Source organism: Ostrinia nubilalis, chromosome 1 (assembly GCF_963855985.1).
Source record: "Ostrinia nubilalis chromosome 1, ilOstNubi1.1, whole genome shotgun sequence".
Classification (NCBI taxonomy): Eukaryota; Metazoa; Arthropoda; class Insecta; order Lepidoptera; family Crambidae; genus Ostrinia; species Ostrinia nubilalis.
The window spans coordinates 11,556,292-11,575,012 of NC_087088.1; the positions used below are offsets into that span (position 1 = coordinate 11,556,292).

At 33.6% G+C, this 18,721-nt stretch overlaps 2 protein-coding genes across 3 annotated transcripts in view; one reads left to right on the forward strand and one right to left on the reverse strand.

Annotated features, from left to right (window-relative positions):
- LOC135075830 (NADH dehydrogenase [ubiquinone] flavoprotein 2, mitochondrial-like) overlaps nucleotides 1-18,721 on the reverse strand; it is a 219,418-nt gene that overhangs the window by 103,902 nt on the left and 96,795 nt on the right. The gene's annotated exons all lie outside the window — the stretch shown is intronic.
- LOC135072018 (uncharacterized) overlaps nucleotides 1-18,721 on the forward strand; it is a 60,981-nt gene that overhangs the window by 31,339 nt on the left and 10,921 nt on the right. The gene's annotated exons all lie outside the window — the stretch shown is intronic.

The window sequence follows — 18,721 nt, forward strand, 5'->3', positions numbered from 1 at the left end:
GTAAGTAAAACAAAGGACAAGCAGAAAGAATTTCCATTAAAAAAAAGTGCTGTTAAAAAAGGAGGTCGAGACAAGACAAAGTTTATCAGTGAAATATCGTTTATCACACCAAATAATTCAGTTACTGAAATTCCTTAGATATATCGATGAGTCGATCACTCACAATCTCCTATCTTTAGTGAGGGGGCAACTATTTATCGTTATTCATTTTGTCGATATAGTTTACCAGTTTACCAATGGTGTAGGAGATAATATTAAAAATATGTCAAGGTTTATTGCCTGATAAACTATTGACATACTGAGATACGATGGCTAACCTATAAATCGTAAATTTCTCTTTGCACAGTGATAATAAAATCACGCCCGATATTTTAGCAATGTTAATATTTACTTGAGATCGATATTAATGGCGTGATAAAATCGATGTAGGTAGTAGGGTTAACGCAAACTCGAAGAATTGTTATTTTTGCAAAAGAAATTTTATCTAGTGATACATCGTGACTTAGGATATGACTTACTGTCAAAACCGCAAACAGCGTACTGCAAAATATGAATGCTTGCATAATTTATGTATGTTCACAACAATCATAACTCAAATAATAAAAAACACTCAACAGGTAATGATTTGAAATATGTATGTACCTACTAAACAGGCTCTAAGGTTTGTTTAATATCAATAATAGTCCGTATTACCCTTCTTAGAACTCGATTCGATATCAATAATAAATTCAACAGTCTACAGATTGGTCTCTTACTATTAAACTTAGCCAATCCCAGGCTTGAGTTTGAACTTAAGTTAACTTACATAACAGGTTTAAGACTATAATGTCTTGAAAGACGAAGACTGTTGTGACAAAATACTCAATACCTTCTAGGCATTGTACCCGGATTAGCCGTAACCACGTAATTTGAGCAATGAAGCCAAACGTCTTAAGGAATTAAGGCACCCTGTGTAGGTAGACTCAATAGCGAGTTAGATTAAGTAAAAAGACATTACGTAACAGTAGAAGAAAAGTGTCAGAATAGTGTTGAACGAGTACCAATAAAAGTAGGGAAAATAATCAATTCGCCGCTAACATTACCATTAAGATCTTTTTAAAATTGGAAGTAAGTTCATAAATACACGCCTTCACGCATGTAGAGTGCGTCACGAATTAATCGCATTACATTCATAACAACAGGCAGCAGGAACAAATGAAAAAACTTTAAATCTAAAATTTTGCCAATTAAGCATTACTTACCTGATATTCATTGCCTAATTATTCGTACCTCTGTATTTACTCTCAAAAACAAATTACCATAACTTCTTACCAATTACTGAAAATATGAATATCTGGGTAGGTACTTATCTTATTCGCGTTACTAGCAAAAGCAATAAGATATTTATGATGGAACTCCTAACAAGTTGGGACCGACTTTGATTAATGTTTGCGACAGCCATGGCTAAATAACTTCTCGCTAATTTCTCGAGTATACAAATCGCGTTCTAGATGGTTATTTAATACAAATACTTTAACCATTTGCTATAGGTACTTATACAATTCAAAATATTATACTTAGGCTGACGACGTTAACCGGTGCTTTTAGTATGGAGTTTGACAGATTTTTGACGTTTGTCAAAGTTAAAGTAAGATGGTGCAACCAAAAAAAAGACCCACATATAGCATATGTGGGTCTTTTTGTTTTTCCGAGATGAAGTCATCATGTTAAATTAAATACAAAAAGTAAATACTTAATTCCGTATTTACTCGAATTTCGTTGACGTTCCAAATATAGCTTGGCCTACCACTAGAGATGGGTAGTGGGTAAAAACCCATTTCACCCGATTGGGTTAAAACTGGGTGATTTATCACCCATCACCCATTCTGGTGGGTGAAAACAAAAATAGCGTTTTTTTAAAGTGAGAAGTGGTATTTGTTGCTAAAGGGGCGTTCTAGTGTTACGTAATGCAATCTGGGGGGAGAGGAGGTCTTGAAAAACGTTACAATGCGTTACAGTGGCGGAAGGGCGGTTCGATTTCAAGTTTTTAAGCAGAAGTACTTTGTAGTTGGTGTTGTTATTTGTAACTTTATACCGTAATGTCATCAAAGAGAGAGTTTGGCATCTTTGGCATCCCCCCCCCCCCTCCATGTCCTTGCCATGATCACAAATTATTGTGTTCCTACTAAATTTCTTCTAAATCGGTTCAACGATTCTTGAAATAACACCATTTTATAAAATAATTGGTCACATCATCAAAGCGTGATCAATTTTACGATTTGGCCACGATATAAATGCATATTAGTGTTAAATTTGATTTATTACTTATTAATCAATAAACTTAAATGAGAAAAATTCAATAAAAATAAAGAAAAGATACCAATTGAAATAATTATAAAATTATTTCGGCCGTTTGGTGTAGTGGTTCAGAACGTGCTACTATGCCAAGAGGTCCCGGGTTCGATTCCCGGCCGGGCAGAAATTGAAATGATGAATTTTAATTTCTGTGACGGGTCTGGGTGTTACTATGTATAATATGTATGTATTTAAAAAAAAAAAAAGTATATAAGTAGTATATCCGTTAAGCTAGCACCCATAACACAAGCATTAAGTTGCTTACTTTGGGGCTAGCTGGCGATGTGTGAAATTGTCTAAAGATTTATTTATTTATTTATTATTTGTTTTCACCCGGTGTAAACACCCACGGGTGGAATGAAACGGGTTTTTATTGGGTTTTTACCCTCATGTGGGTTTTTACCCGGGTGGAAACCCATCTCTACCTACCACTACTTACTATCGACTGAACTTGAGAAGAAGTGGAACATGAAACTCAATTACCTTTACCAACCTTTTATTTATTACGGAAAGTCAATTTACGAGGTACGTAGGTAATCAGTACAAGCTAGGCAGGTATAACCCATGCACTCTTGTCATTTCAAGACTCATACTAAGTTAATAAATTTTCCGTTCAGGAAGGTACCTACATATTGCTTGTTTGCAAAAAGCGTTGACATTTGTATTTTTGTAGCTTCACCGAGGTCACGTCTCGCTTCCTAAATTTCCCCACCTCCGAGATTGTCACCTGACATTTTGTATCCGTGTTTTGATCTCGTTGGTATTCCGATACATCCCCGCGGCCGCGGCCTCAATACTCAATCACATTACGTTTCCTCAACCATTTCACTAGAAGGTTCGAAATTCGAATCAAATTCTAAATTCGAACGCAGACTTTGAACATTTTTGTTTTATTTTTCCTTTTTTTATTGCATGCACGGCTACCGGCCAGTGCGAAAATCTTTGGCGTTGTCATTACCTCTTTATTTTTCTCTAAACGTTAAAACCTTCTTAGGTACAAACTTTTTAATTAAAAAACTTTAACATTGGATGGACTTCAGTGGAAAAGTTCCGACTTTTGTTAGCGGTAAGATGATAAAGATTGCTAGTTCAAAAAGGTAACGAAAGTTAAAAAGCAATTGTCGAGGGTAATAATTATTGTTCTCAGATGAATAATGATCTTTCGCCCAATTTCATATTTTAACAGTATCTTTGTAATTTTTAACACTATTCTTCATTTACGACGTGAATAAACACTGTAAACGTATTATTTTGACTCGATTAATTAAATTAAATATTTTCTTCTCACTTGGCTACATTTATATTACGTGCCTAACATGAACCAAGATAAATATTTTTTATGTAAAACCCCACAGAAGTTAAGTAGCACCGCGCAAAATCTAATCCAACATAATGGATTCCGCGTACGCATAGCATATAATTTGCTAAACAAATAGGATATTATGTAAGAACGCTGTTTGTCTTTGGGTCGGAATTAATCCACTTACGCTCCATTGTAATCGTAAATGGTCGCGACATAATAAATAGCTTTCACATGAATAACGGATCTCATTTACTTAGAACCTTAGATTAATAAAACCTAGATAGATAGTCAGTGCACGAAAGGTGAGGCAGATTTTAGTAAGCCAGAATGGCTTACTCGTAAACGTCACATGAACTGTCAAAGTGAAAAATTGGTAAACACGTCCGACGACTTTTAATTAATTAAGACGGTTTGTGCTGTGAAAGGGTGTCTAAATACATCAGAAAAACTAATAGTATAAGATCCCGCTATACAACGACCTTCACCGAGATGCTTATTTGATGAAACATATTTTATATTCAATTTAACATGTCAATAATTATATTGCTTAAGGGTTGCCTAATAAATTTCAGTCCAGGATATGATTAATTAATCATTAAAAAAAGTTTTATTTTTAAATATTTCATCGGTTTGATTATTAAACAAACTCCATACCAATCGAAAGTATGAAGCCCATAGAATATGCAAACTTTAGGTTGCCTATTCTTTTCCAGTCATAACTCTCGGGTTGCCAGGTATAAACAGGTAAATTGATAGAGCATTTTGCATCGGTCTGATAATTTAATCAAATATAAATGAAAATAAAGATTATTTCATTATGAACACGGTGGTATAGGGTTGCCTGCGAAAAATCAGTCCTGAATGACGGTTGTCGAATTTTGTAAAGTGAAATTAAAACTGAAAGGTGACATTTTTCGAGTAGTTGGCAACATTTGGGAAAGACGAGTTGTATGAGGCGTTTGTGTGTCTTGTCAAGAGGTGTCGCTTGGGTGAAGAAATTTCTCCAGTGTTGCCATGCTTTCGGAGATTTGGTCCAAAAATGTCGAAAGTGGAAATAACGACTTCCGGTCAAAAATTTGGATGACGCCTCCTGCAAAAGAGTCGTACAAATGACATTTGATCATTTTCATCTCGATCACCTGGCAACACTGGCAGCTACGGGGAAAAGTATTTTTTTTTTCGACATGGGTGTCTTTAAAGTTAAGGACGGACAGAAGGAGATATGGCAGAAAAAATCCAAAAATGGGGTTTGGTCGGTTATACGACCCAGATTATGGGAAAAATCCGAAAATTCAGAAAATCAAGATGGCGACCGAGTGAGCGGTCATTTTGTAACAAGTTTCAGATTTCTGATTTTTCAAATGCATTTTTTGGGCAGTTGGCAACATTTGGGAAACTCGAGTTGTATAGCGCGATTACGTAGTTTGCTAAGGAGTATCGTTTGGAAAAACAACATTTTCCAGTGTTGCCATACTTATTGCATTTTTCGCTTAATCTAGACCATTTTCCGCGCCGAAACCCATTTTTACTTTTTTTCTAACTTAAACCAATCCCGTGAAACAATTCCTTAAAACCACCCAAGTCCCAAAATTTTGTGGCCCCGTAACTGCCAGTGTTGCCAGGTAATCGAGATAAAAATAGTCAAATGTCATTAGTTTGACCTATTTGCAGGAGGCGTCATCCAAATTTTGGACCAAAAGTCGTTATTTCCATTTTTTACATGTTTTGACCAAATCTTTCAAAGTATGGCAACACTGGAAAATGTTGTTTTTCCAAACGATACTCCTTAGCAAACTACGTAATCGCTCTATACAACTCGAGTTTCCCAAATGTTGCCAACTGCCCAAAAAATGCATTTGAAAAATCAGAAATCTGAAACTTGTTACAAAATGACCGCTCACTCGGTCGCCATCTTGATTTTTTGAATTTTCGGATTTTTCCCATAATCTGGGTCGTATAACCGACCAAACCCCATTTTTGGATTTTTTCTGCCATATCTCCTTCTGTCCGTCCTTAACTTTAAAGACACCCATGTCGAAAAAAAAAATACTTTTCCCCGTAGCTGCCAGTGTTGCCAGGTGATCGAGATGAAAATGATCAAAAGTCATTTGTACGACTCTTTTGCAGGAGGCGTCATCCAAATTTTTGACCGGAAGTCGTTATTTCCACTTTCGACATTTTTGGACCAAATCTCCGAAAGCATGGCAACACTGGAGAAATTTCTTCACCCAAGCGACACCTCTTGACAAGACACACAAACGCCTCATACAACTCGTCTTTCCCAAATGTTGCCAACTACTCGAAAAATGTCACCTTTCAGTTTTAATTTCACTTTACAAAATTCGACAACCGTCATTCAGGACTGATTTTTCGCAGGCAACCCTATACCACCGTGTTCATAATGAAATAATCTTTATTTTCATTTAAATATTTGATTAAATTATCAGACCGATGCAAAATGCTCTATCAATTTACCTGTTTATACCTGGCAACCCGAGAGTTATGACTGGAAAAGAATAGGCAACCTAACGTTTGCATATTCTATGGGCTTCATACTTTCGATTGGTATGGAGTTTGTTTAATAATCAAACCGATGAAATATTTAAAAATAAAACTTTTTTAATGATTAATTAATCATATCCTGGACTGAAATTTATTAGGCAACCCTTAAGCAATATAATTATTGACATGTTAAATTGAATATAAAATATGTTTCATCAAATAAGCATCTCGGTGAAGGTCGTTGTATAGCGGGATCTTAGACTATAAAGAAAGTGACCAGTGTTACATTTCATAAGTAAGTACTACGATTCGACGCGTATTTTGCTTGAATTTGGCTTTCAAAAATTAAATACGGGAATGATACCAGTAACAAGAAAATTTATTTCCCAATTGTTCGCCGTACAAATACACTTCCTTTTTTATGAAATCGAGACTTTTCAGTCGATTTATCTTATTGTAATTAGGTAGGTACTTTGAATTCAATAAATAAGTAAGTACATGATGCGTTTTGTTTTTGTTAGTTATAAAATAATTAAAAACGTATTAAAAATTTCCCTACTTTCGGGAAAATCGCCTTCACTGTCTACACTCCCCAACAAAATTGACACTAATGACATAAGATTTTTGCCTCACTCTTGACGAAGCGTTTGTATGAAGACTATCCATCTAGGTTTTATTAATCTAAGCTTAGAACCATTTGTTTTGGTACGACGACAGCACAACAAGTTATCCATTTTTGTTGTAAATTCACCCTTATTACAAGTGCTTAAGATGCCACAGTGTTGGAAATGCAAAATACAGACATACACACATATTGCATACAATGCAATATGTGTGTATGTCTGTATTTCTTTCGGGGACCGAGGCTTGTGCCGAGGCCCTGATTATGAAAGCACGTACACAGTTTTAAAATAAGAATTAAAATTAAATGCTTCAGTATTAACATAATTATGCACATTTAAAAAAAGTTTTAAAAGTAATTATTACTGCAAATAAGGCTTTAACACGTCCAAGAATAATTTTAACCCTACCGCTCTGCTTTGATAATTGTGATCGGTTTATTTCATCTCCGCTTATTAAGGCAGATGCCATGAATCCAAGATGGAAAACATTAATATTAAGATAACTGGATAAATTCAAATTTTCTGTTTGTATGAGCTTGGAGCACGTACCGATATCAGCTCCACCCTAGTTGCGCCCTTGAACATAATTTGTATCGTAAGAAAATTCGACGCGACGCATATTATTGTTATAATTTTATCCCACACATATTTTTTTTGAGTTGCCCATGTAGTCCGACCCTGACTTGATCTGACGAAGCATTGTGCCTCCCTGGCCGTTTGGTCACAAGCCAAAATAAGGGATGAGCCTCATGAATAGTAATGTAAGGGGTGATAGTGCGATTGCTTATTTAGATAGTTTCGTCTGAAGAAATACTGAAGCATGTTCTGCTACATGAAATAGAGGGTTTTTTGTGGATTCATCTTTATTATAATTGAACCGTCTTTTGTTTTTCTTCGTAAAAATATCACAACTACTCAAATTACAAAATACAGTTACAACTATACAGTTTTGTATTTACACAGCTTTCTTGTATACTGCCTTATTAAGAGGCGTTAAATTGTTTCTCCACATGTAACATACCGTATTATACAGCAGCCATAAAAAGATACGCCGCTTCTATTTCGGAGAATCTACAATTTACGAGTTTACTTTTGTCTCTTCAACGCCAGTTTCTGACACCTCTCTGCTAATAAAAAAATAAAGATCAGCAGACCCACTTCTTCCTAAGTGCTTGCAATGACACTGGTGGATGATGCAACTAGAGCTAAAAATAAGACGACAGCTAAACACTATGACACCTTTATGAGTTTCAACCAAAAGTTGTCAAATATAATTTTTTTGCATTGCTTTGGATAGTACTCGTAGTTTGTACTCCACCAATTCATTATTCTTGATATTCTGCATTTAATTTTGTACTGTACAATTTGATCCAACAAAGAAAACCAAACTCAATTTTTAACATGAATAGCGATTCTTTGTTCTTCTGAATAAAGAGCGAAAATCACGTCTAGTGTTGCGCATGTCGTAACCTCACTCTGAATCCTTAGATAAGCAAGCCTACTGAAACCCACGTTCACTGTGTGTTTCTCAGAAGAGATTTTTTAAATCGGACTTGTTACCATTCCGTTATGTAATGTTCATATGGGAGTATAATTAAGCTGTAAGGCTAAGGTTCACTGCATTAGCTTGGCTGGAATTATCGTTGCCAGTGATAACCGCCATTATAGTGACGAGATTGTGAGAACCACGCAGTTTGTGTTTTTATAGCTTTTATAATATGTGAAGAGATGGATTGCAGGGAGCTACAAACACTAAACTGTTTGTACTTATACTCGTAATTACAAAGTAACTGCTGTAATAAATCATGAAACACAACAACACTAAAGAATTAATTCCTACATCGGGGAACTTTTCCTCCATCTTGTAGGTAATAATTTTCCAGACTACAGAAAGCTAAAGCTTCATAAATTATAAACAAAGTGTATTAGTTTGGTACATCACATTTTTCTTATCTTAATATCCAAACAAAATAACTACTCCGTTCCCTAATAACACTAATTTATTATTTGTAAACACTTTTAATATTAATGATATAACAAGTATGTTACTAATTATCTTAAATACATAAATGTATCGTTCGTTCGTTTCAGTCGAATGACGCCCATAAATGTATAATAAATAAAATAATTTAGAACAATGGAATAATCCAGGTATAATATACGATATTCTTAGAATATCGTGGTATGTAACTAGATCTTTTATGTGCACTTACCAAGACTTATGTAACGAGAACAGGCCTCATCTACCATATTATTTTCATTATGGGATCGCAAGCTGTTATTACTTCTAAAACAATTATGACTCTACATTCCCACTCTAGCAGAGAGTTGATGGATTCTCGCAAGAGCTATTACGTCATATTAAAAATTATAACTGTTGTAATCTTATTAAAGTAGTATACTAGGACTTTTATGTTTGTTATAAAGTAACTAAGAAATATTTTTAATCTATGACCAATACTTAATAGACTTGGCCGCATGGATCCGAAGCCGTAAAACGTCTATAAAAAAATTTGCCGTGCCGTGCGTTTACGAATGACAGATGACAATTCAGAAAGTAAAGAAAAAAATTACAAGGCATTTATGTAAAATACTTTAGAAATATTTGTACAAGTTAAATTTTTAATCTATTACATAACATGATTAACTAAAAAGTTCAAATATGCCCAATTTTGATAAATGATGTTTTCACAGATACCGTAATAAACCTTGACTATTATTACTTGATGTTATTATAACATTACGTACAGGCCATTGAAAGAATAGTTAAAATAACAGCTGATTCAATAAGATACTCGCTATGACACGTAACAAAACAAACATCATCTTCAGATCATACACGCCACATTTAGTGGATTTACATATAAATGCAAACATTCAAGTCGAGTGTACAGGTACAGCCAGAAACATAAACAGTACTCTATGTTCAAACTACAACATTTCACGAGTGTGAATCCTCGTGTCGTGCAGTATAGCCCCAAATCTGTTTTAAATTTAAATTAAGCTACCAGCAACATTTCTGATGTCTAAACTAGTTTACGTTCTTAGGGAAGCTAGCTGTAATAACTTTAAAAAAAAATAAAACCGACTTCAAATGCGTGAACACAAAAAAAAACTAAAAATTAAAAATATTGCGTACAAAAAAGTTCATCCCCAATTTTCCACCCTTGGGGGTGAAATATTTTCTTCAAATTCGGATGAAACCACCCTTTTGATAATACCTATTCAACAAAAAAATAATCGTTCAAATTGGTTTATAATCGGCGGAGATATTGCGTATAAAAAAGTTCATCCCCAATTTTCCACCCTTGGGTGTTGTTTTTTCTATTATTAAATTTAAATGGGACCACCCTTGAGGTATTACCTATACGCCGAAAAAAGATTTGTTCAAATCGGTTCATAATTGGCGGAGTTATCGCGTAACAAACATAGAAAAAAAAAACATACGGGTCGAATTGAGAACCTCCTCCTTTTTTGAAGTCGGTTGAAAATACGTTTCACTTGGTAGAGTATTGTGTAGAATGGTCACTTCACATTCAACGCAAAGAAACATGAAATCGAAGTTATTTCGTCGACTATACAATATCTTATGGAACGCCCATAACGCGAGTGAAGTCATTGCATTTCATGATTGCAAATATCAGAGGACGTGATGACGTCACACAACGTATTCGCTTTTGAGCAAACACTCCGTTTTATACAAGCCCTTATGTTGATGTGAATAGAGTTGACATTGATAGAGAAATGTTGATGTAGAGTACACTCGACCGCCAACGTCGATGCCCACGCCCATGATGACAGTTAATACTCATAAACTGAAGTGCTTACTACAATGTACTTTAAGAAGCTGTTTGTGATATTCAGAAGATTACAGGAGATTACGAATGAGCTTATTTTGTGTAACATTACGAATCGCCTTGAAACTTTGTTCCTTTATTAAATGATCGAACCCGCGACCTCTAGGAGGTAGGTCGTTGTCGATCACACTGCAATTTTAAATAATTTACGCTAAATAAGTGAATACGTGTGCTAATAACCTGAATAATCTGAGGCCGTCGTTTATTTATTGATCATTGTCATTCAGAATTTACTATGCACTACCTACCTATTTTATCGATTCTGATGCTGACAGCGGTGTAAAATTTACTTTATCTACTGAAACTACAATTTAAATTATAATTAAATTAAATATTTTTTAAAAACACTTCAATATGTTAAGCATACTAAATTCATTACCGTTTGTAACAATTTTAAAGCAAATGTATGGTAGGTACAACATGCTAAACATAGTAGGTACCTAATAATATGCCAGTCATGAATAGGATAGTAAATATCAAACCATAGATCAAATTAACTCAAAAACAGTTCTTTAAATATTAGGCTTAGATTTATACTCGTTCAGTGATGTGATGATGAAGCGTGTAAATTTTTCGGCCAGTTCTTTAAACAAGCGTTCTTTCCAAATTCAAAGTTCCTCAGTAATAGAACGAAGTGTTCCAAATTCAAAAACTCGCTCGTTATTACTTTTCCTATTGCAATAGAAATAAGATCTAGAATATCTAGCAGTCTTTTGTTTACTCGAGCCAAATATTCGTGGAGTTTGTTCATTTTATTTTCTGTTTTTGTCACTCGAACTCGTAAAGTCGGTGTATTGACATCACAGTGTGCACATGAATCATTTACGCCGTCCGTTTCCGATTGCGAGACCGCACTTTACCGTACCTGCATGAATTAAAGAACATGTATTTGAATTCGTGTCTCCGTTAAATGGGTATACGTGGAAAAGTTCGCCAATCGAATTTAACTTTCTAGGTCTAATTTAGCAACTGCCAGATACAGAATTTTTTAGTGTTGTAAATGTCACGGAAGAGATGAGAATTAATAATGTTGCTTTTAGTAGGTATAACACTTAGATTAATAAAACCTAGATAGATAGTCAGTGCACGAAAGGTGAGGCAGATTTTAGTGAGCCAGAATGGCTTACTCGTAAACGTCACATGAACTGTCAAAGTGAAAAATTGGTAAACACGTCCGACGACTTTTAATTAATTAAGACGGTTTGTGCTGTGAAAGGGTGTCTAAATACATCAGAAAAACTAAAGAAAGTGACCAGTGTTACATTTCATATGTAAGTAGCTACTACGATTCGACGCGTATTTTTCTTGAATTTGGCTTTCAAAAATTAAATACGGGAATGATACCAGTAACAAGAAAATGTATTTCCCAATTGTTCGCCGTACAAATACACTTCCTTTTTTATGAAATCGAGACTTTTAAGTCGATTTATCTTATTGTAATTAGGTAGGTACTTTGAATTCAATAAATAAGTAAGTACATGATGCGTTTTGTTTTTGTTAGTTATAAAATAATTAAAAACGTATTAAAAATTTCCCTACTTTCGGGAAAATCGCCTTCAGTGTCAACACTCCCCAACAAAATTGACACTAATGACATAAGATTTTTGCCTCACTCTTGACGAAGCGTTTGTATGAAGACTATCCATCTAGGTTTTATTAATCTAAGGTATAACATTAAAAATTTTAATTAGGATTTAATTGCTTAATTAAAACGGTACAATTATGAAGGCCTTATACACAATGAAGCCACCTCCAAACAATCTGGTGGACAGTTGTTGTATAGGCAAAGAGTGAACAATACAGTGTGAGTCACGTTAAAGTGTACATATGAAAATAGATGAAACTAGACCTATTTTTATCGACAAAAAAGAGGTCAAAAAATTTTTGAGATTTTTTTTTATTTTTTTATATAATTTTTTTTCTTCCAATTACTTATTGTAAAGAAAACGTAATAACTTTTAAACCAAGCGGTATATCCTGATAAAATAAAAACAGTAATAATGCTAAATAACAGGCAATACTAAAAAAATACATAAAATACATAAAAAAGGCCAACAAATAATAAAAAATTAAACTTTTTGAAAAAAATCTGCTTTTAAATTCGTGTTTTTTTGGTTATTTGATAAATTTCTCCTAAAAATGCCCCTATAACCGGTGGTTTTTATTACTTTGTATTATTCTCTATCGTATTACCTTCGTAAAACCAAAAATCGCATGTCTCTATCCCTATCACAACGTTTGCAATGATCGTTTGAACTAAGCCTCTCCGGGCGCGCCATTCAACGCTTCGTTAACAACGAAACTGAAAATGGCTCTAGATTTATTATTTTGATAAAGACAAGTTAGATTTCAAATAAAAACAAAAGATTTCAAAGTAAAATAAGCATTTTAGTTAAAATTAAAATTGTCTCTAACTGTAGCGGAGAAAAATGTTGTGGCAGGCCTTTGTTCAAACGATCATAGCAAATGTTGTAATAGGGATAGAGACATGCGATTTTTGGTTTTACAAAGATAATACGATAGAGAATAATACAAAGTAATAAAAACCACCTGTTATAGGGGCATTTTTTGGAGAAATTTATTAAATAACCAAAAAAAAACACGAATTTTAAAGCAGATTTTTTTCAAAAAGTATCATTTTTTATTATTTGTTGGCCTTTTTTGTGTATTTTATGTATTTTTTTAGTATTGCCTGTTATTTAGCATTGTTACTGTTTTTATTTTATCAGGATATACCGCTTAGTTTAAAAGTTATTACGTTTTCTTTACAATAAGTAATTGGAAGAAAAAAAATTCTATAAAAAATTAAAAAAAAATCTCAAAAATTTTTTGACCACTTTTTTGTCGATAAAAAAAGGTCTAGTTTCATCTATTTTCATACGTACACTTTAACGTGACTCACACTGTATATCAGGAAAACGTATGTTTAAAGGAAAATCGCAATTTTCTCAACATCTCACTTCCTACAGATAATGTACTGTGGTCACTCAATACGGATATTTATATCGAGTTGAAATGCGACTCTTGTTACACAACAAAGTTAGATGGGAAAGTTGGAACAGTGGTTTTATAGAACAACATCAATAAAAGTGACTGCCGATGGTTATAACCTATTGTTCTAGGGCCATTAAGGCTATCCGATTTCTTCTCATACTGTTCATGATATGTAATTGCAAATCAATGTTGCATTTTCTTTCCTGATAACAACAATTTACGAAATAAGAAAATGATACCTACTCTCTCAACTCAAAAGGACTTGGATTGAATTCTCAGATGGGACACAAAATAGTCTAAACACTTTATACAGAGTGGAATTTTGTAATGCCACCTGGAGGGAAAGTACTAAAATATTGTAGATAGAAAAAAATCTCAAAGAAAACATTCCTTTATTTTTGAAAAGAAATGGAACTGCATTCAAAGATTTCCAAAAATTTGCTTGCCACACCCGGGAATTGAACCAACTAAAATCTGTTAAATATTACACCCCGTATTTTTATTGCATCCATCGTTAGGGTTAAGTATAAGGATCTCTCTAATAAACTTCATAAATCAAATGATAGGAAAACCATGAAATCTTAAAATATTTGAATTATGTACAGAAAATTGTATGGTATGGTGTAGTGAATTTTCGAAAAAAATTCGAAAATCTTTGAATGCAGTTCTCTTTCTTTTCAAAAATAAAGGAATGTTTTCTTTCAGTAAAATTTTCTATCTACAGTATTAAGAGTACTTTCCCTCCAGGTGGCATTACAAAATTCCACCCTGTATATACCTTCTTACCACTTTAGGACATTGTAGAATTTGTAGACCTCCTGATGTTTCAACTACTGACTATTATCCATCCAAGTCGGGTGCCTACGCAACCTTGAAGGCCAATAAGGCTCAAAGAGTGTATTGAATGAGTTTAGTATGAGTCTAATGAATAAGTCTAATGTACACCCACAAGATTTCTTAAGATTTGTGTGATAGATCTCCAACTTATTATTCAGTGTTATCTGTCTGGTTGTAAATTTTACATTTACGACATACTTGCGAGCTGAATATTGATTTTTTTTTTCTAAAATTAAGTAGCCTGTTTTTTTATTGTCAGCCATAAAGATCTTTATCTGAAAAAAAAAACATTGCCTTTCTCTTGCCAATAAAATGTTTATGTTTGGAAAATATGCCCTATGTTCTTTGATATAAAGATTATTGGTATGTTATTTAACTTATTTACTTTTCCAATTTTCTGTAGACGTAAGCGTCAAGACGTCATTAATCCGAACAAGTGAGAGTGCATTGAAAAACTCCGGCTAAGGACATCGTTACCGCAATGAAAACAGATTAGGGTTGTCACCTGTCAATAAATAAGAAGATTTTAATTAGTTATTAGTATGTTGCATTGCCAATGCTAATTATTATGACCAACGTCTTTGCAACTCAGCAGGCAAAACCTGGTGAGCGAAAAGCCGTAGGTTGAAGTTCAAATTGAAGCAGTAGAATTAAAATAAGTATTTTAAATAATTTTAACACTTAACGTAGTTTATTACAGCGAAAACAGCTGTATAAACCAGAAACCAATAAAGCCTTATTTATTTATTTACTTTAGATTTAAATTTACGTTAAGGTACTTAGTTTTAAATTTTCTGTTGAATCAATCCGGCTATCATTTTATCTCATTGGATTTGGAATTGTATGTTCTTATATTAACCCAAGCTTATTTTACCGACAAAAGTGTTTAAAAGTACTCACAGCCCTGCTTTATTCACATATGTATATTACGCGGGTAGATATAGGTTTTCCTTTTTATCGACCGTTTAAAGACGTGTGAAAGCGGCTTGACGTAGACTCATTTCTAATTTGTTTGTGGCTAAGGTCATATTGTAGGCTGTTGTGGAAAATGCTTTAAATAGCATTGTTTTTTATTTTAAATGCCTGTCATTTGACCGCCATGGGAATCACGTCATCTGGAGACCTTTTGGAGACTTATGAATATTCAATACTTATTCAACACCATTCTAGTCTTATCATTGTTTATAATAGCAGTCAGAATTATAAACAGGCTTTATTTATGTAACAATCCTTATAATATTATTTATAAAATTTTATTCTAGGAAATCACTCTTCAGCTCTTTAAAGGGAGAATTAATACTATTTTTCTGTATTAAAAACTTTTTATTTTATTGTATACCACGCAAGCGAGGTCAAATGCCAAAGCTAGTCGCAAACGATGTAAAATAAATCAACTTAAACATTTTCATAAACTCAGTCCAAACTTCATGGGACGCTTTTGGAATAATTTTCAGTGAATCTTAATAATTTATTCTTTGCGGTTTTATGTGGCTTTGAAAAGTTTCTAAAGCCGGGCTGACGTAAGCCAGCTAGTAAGTACCTGTCTGAAATAAGTTTTTTGTATAGTTTAATAGCACATCAGACTCAGTTTTGTTGCATAATAGTACCTACCTATTCCAACTACAAAAGAAGCCTAAGCTATCATAATGTTTAGATCGACGTGTTTCTTTGGTACCAAATTATCTATAAATGAATCAATAGACATTTATAATAAAACAGGCCAGTTATTTACTTTTAAAGTATAAATTATAAGTATAAATTCAAATTAACCTTTTCAACACGAACCAATTTTATTACCTACTTTTAGAACACCACACCTAATGTAAAACTAAAAACCTAGGTACTGGACCTTATTAGAATGCTATGAACATTGTCATAAAAAAAACCTTTAAGAAGGTGTTCTAAAGGAAATAACGTTTAAAAACTTTTTCTATCGTGAAGACTTTTGTGTCAGATCTAAGTAAATCCACACAAAGCCGCAGTGAGAAGTTAGTCTTTTAATAAATCAGATCCAGTTAACCCACCCAATTAACTCTTCAAAGTTTAATCGGTACATTTAGATCACTTGGATGATCACTTTAACTTCACAACTAATCTTGAGGTTTCCACCTTGTAATTGTAACTCTGAGAAAGTCAGAGGTCGCAGGTACAAATCCCGCAAAGGGCTAAAGTTTCTTACTAGAACTTAAGTTCTTAAACAGATTTGATAGAGTCCATCTATTTCTAATACCGATGTCTCGAGTTTTGTATTGTCTTAAGCTAAATAACTAAAAAGCTGTGATGTGACTATTGAAAAATTGGTACAGTCGACAGTACATTAGACTATACATTTCTGCCACAAAATAAAATGTATCTTAAGTTACGTCAGTTAAGCTTGATATGCCGTCATAAATATGTTATATGCACTCGTGTATTAGTGTAAACTGTAAAGAATACAAAAATGTAAACAATAGTAATCCGATTGTTTTTACATAACCAGAATTCTTTGTACGCTTATAAAATGAAGATTACGCTCCTTATGTAAGATTTTCTCGCAAACAATACATAATTGTTTGTAAATAAAGGTTCCATGAAGCGTTACGCGACGAATTATAGAGTCGATTTCGCGAACAATCGAATTCAATCGTCTCGATTGTGTGTGATCTTGAAAAAATTCTAACGAGTTATTTATGTATCAAGGGTAATAACAATATTTTGATTGCTCCGTTGCGTCATTCTTGTTTTTTGCCGATTGTGGAATTGAAAATATTATTTTCGATATAATTTATGCGCCAGACGACATTGAATTTCAGAATCTAAAAGAGCATTCTAGATTTTTTTTAAATTGAGCTTTGAGCCCGCTGTTCTGAAATTTTCCCCAAACCGCTACTAGTACGAGTACCTTCCGTAAGACGTTAGTCAATCTTGCTGGATTTACCCCCGCTTGACAAGACTGTCTTCATTCCAAAACTCGTCATGGTATCTTCGACATGACACTCCAGCTTGCTATAAAATATCAACTATCACAGGGAAAGGTTACTTTATAATTCTATTCTTTTCTACAAAGAAGTTTCGACCACACCTCTTCATTTCCATAGACCGTTTTTTAACAGTTTCCAAAGGTTGAAATAACTTACCTATGTAAAGTAACTAATCCATAACACAATGATCTTATGTAACTCAATGTGTTCTAACACCCTAGACGCTGGCTCAAAATAGAGTAGCCTTCGATTGTTGCAAAAAATCATGAAACGGTTACACAACGGCACAAGCAAGGTTAGACATTGTTACGTGGTCGAAACGAAGCTGGTGTCGATTCTTACGATAGTAATCGATGATCGATGTTTTGACGGTTAAGTGAGCTAATAGAGTCGCATTACTACCAGTTTTTGTCGATGACATTAGATAAGAATGCAAGATGTAGTGCTTAATTCGATTTGAATTTTTGTTTTTATTTTGTATGTAGTCCAGCCGCACGTTCAAATTTTAATTAAATTTTAATCTGATTAATTGTGTAATTAGGCATTTGCCAATTTAGAAAATGTCATAACAAGAAAATTACGATGTAGGTAATTCGTATTGAATTTCCAACTCAATTCCATTTTATTACTTTAATATTGGTATTAATTTAAGTTTTGCCACCAGGATAAAAGTCATTGCTTAGGGTCGCAATGAATATTAATTTGATACTTTTTAAGGCTCAACTTTGAAAATGTTTATAACAATTAGGCCACTTAAATGAAGTTTCAGTGTCGAAATGGCATGACAACTCCAATAAACACTCTTGAGCAAGTACACCTCTGACCGTATGTAGAAATTGTATTTGCAATGGGCATCGTAAAAGGAGACGTACTTGTTAAGAAACCAGTTAGAGTTAATGACTCGGTGTCCAATCGTTTAGACAGTTAAGCACTAGCAGCTGTGAAATAGCTTAGTATAATATGGTACCTACCAAGTATTTGTTGATGTTAAGGTGTATTTTTAAACCATGGGCCAATTCAGTTGTTACAGAATTGGTCTATCTCGCCTCAGAGTTCTAGGCCTCAATTTCCAGATAATCCAACGTTATAACTAATCCAAATTATAAATAATATTCTTAGAAGTCCCAATATTATCATACATATCTTATATGAGTAGTTTTATTCATATTGTATTGATTACTTGGTCTTTTTCCTGTTACACAGTATTTTCCTTAGAGACTGTCGATGTGTTTTTCGTTGGGTAAAGTCTTATTATAATCAATGTATAATATCAATCTGATTTGTTACCGTCTAGTTACACCTTGCCTGCAT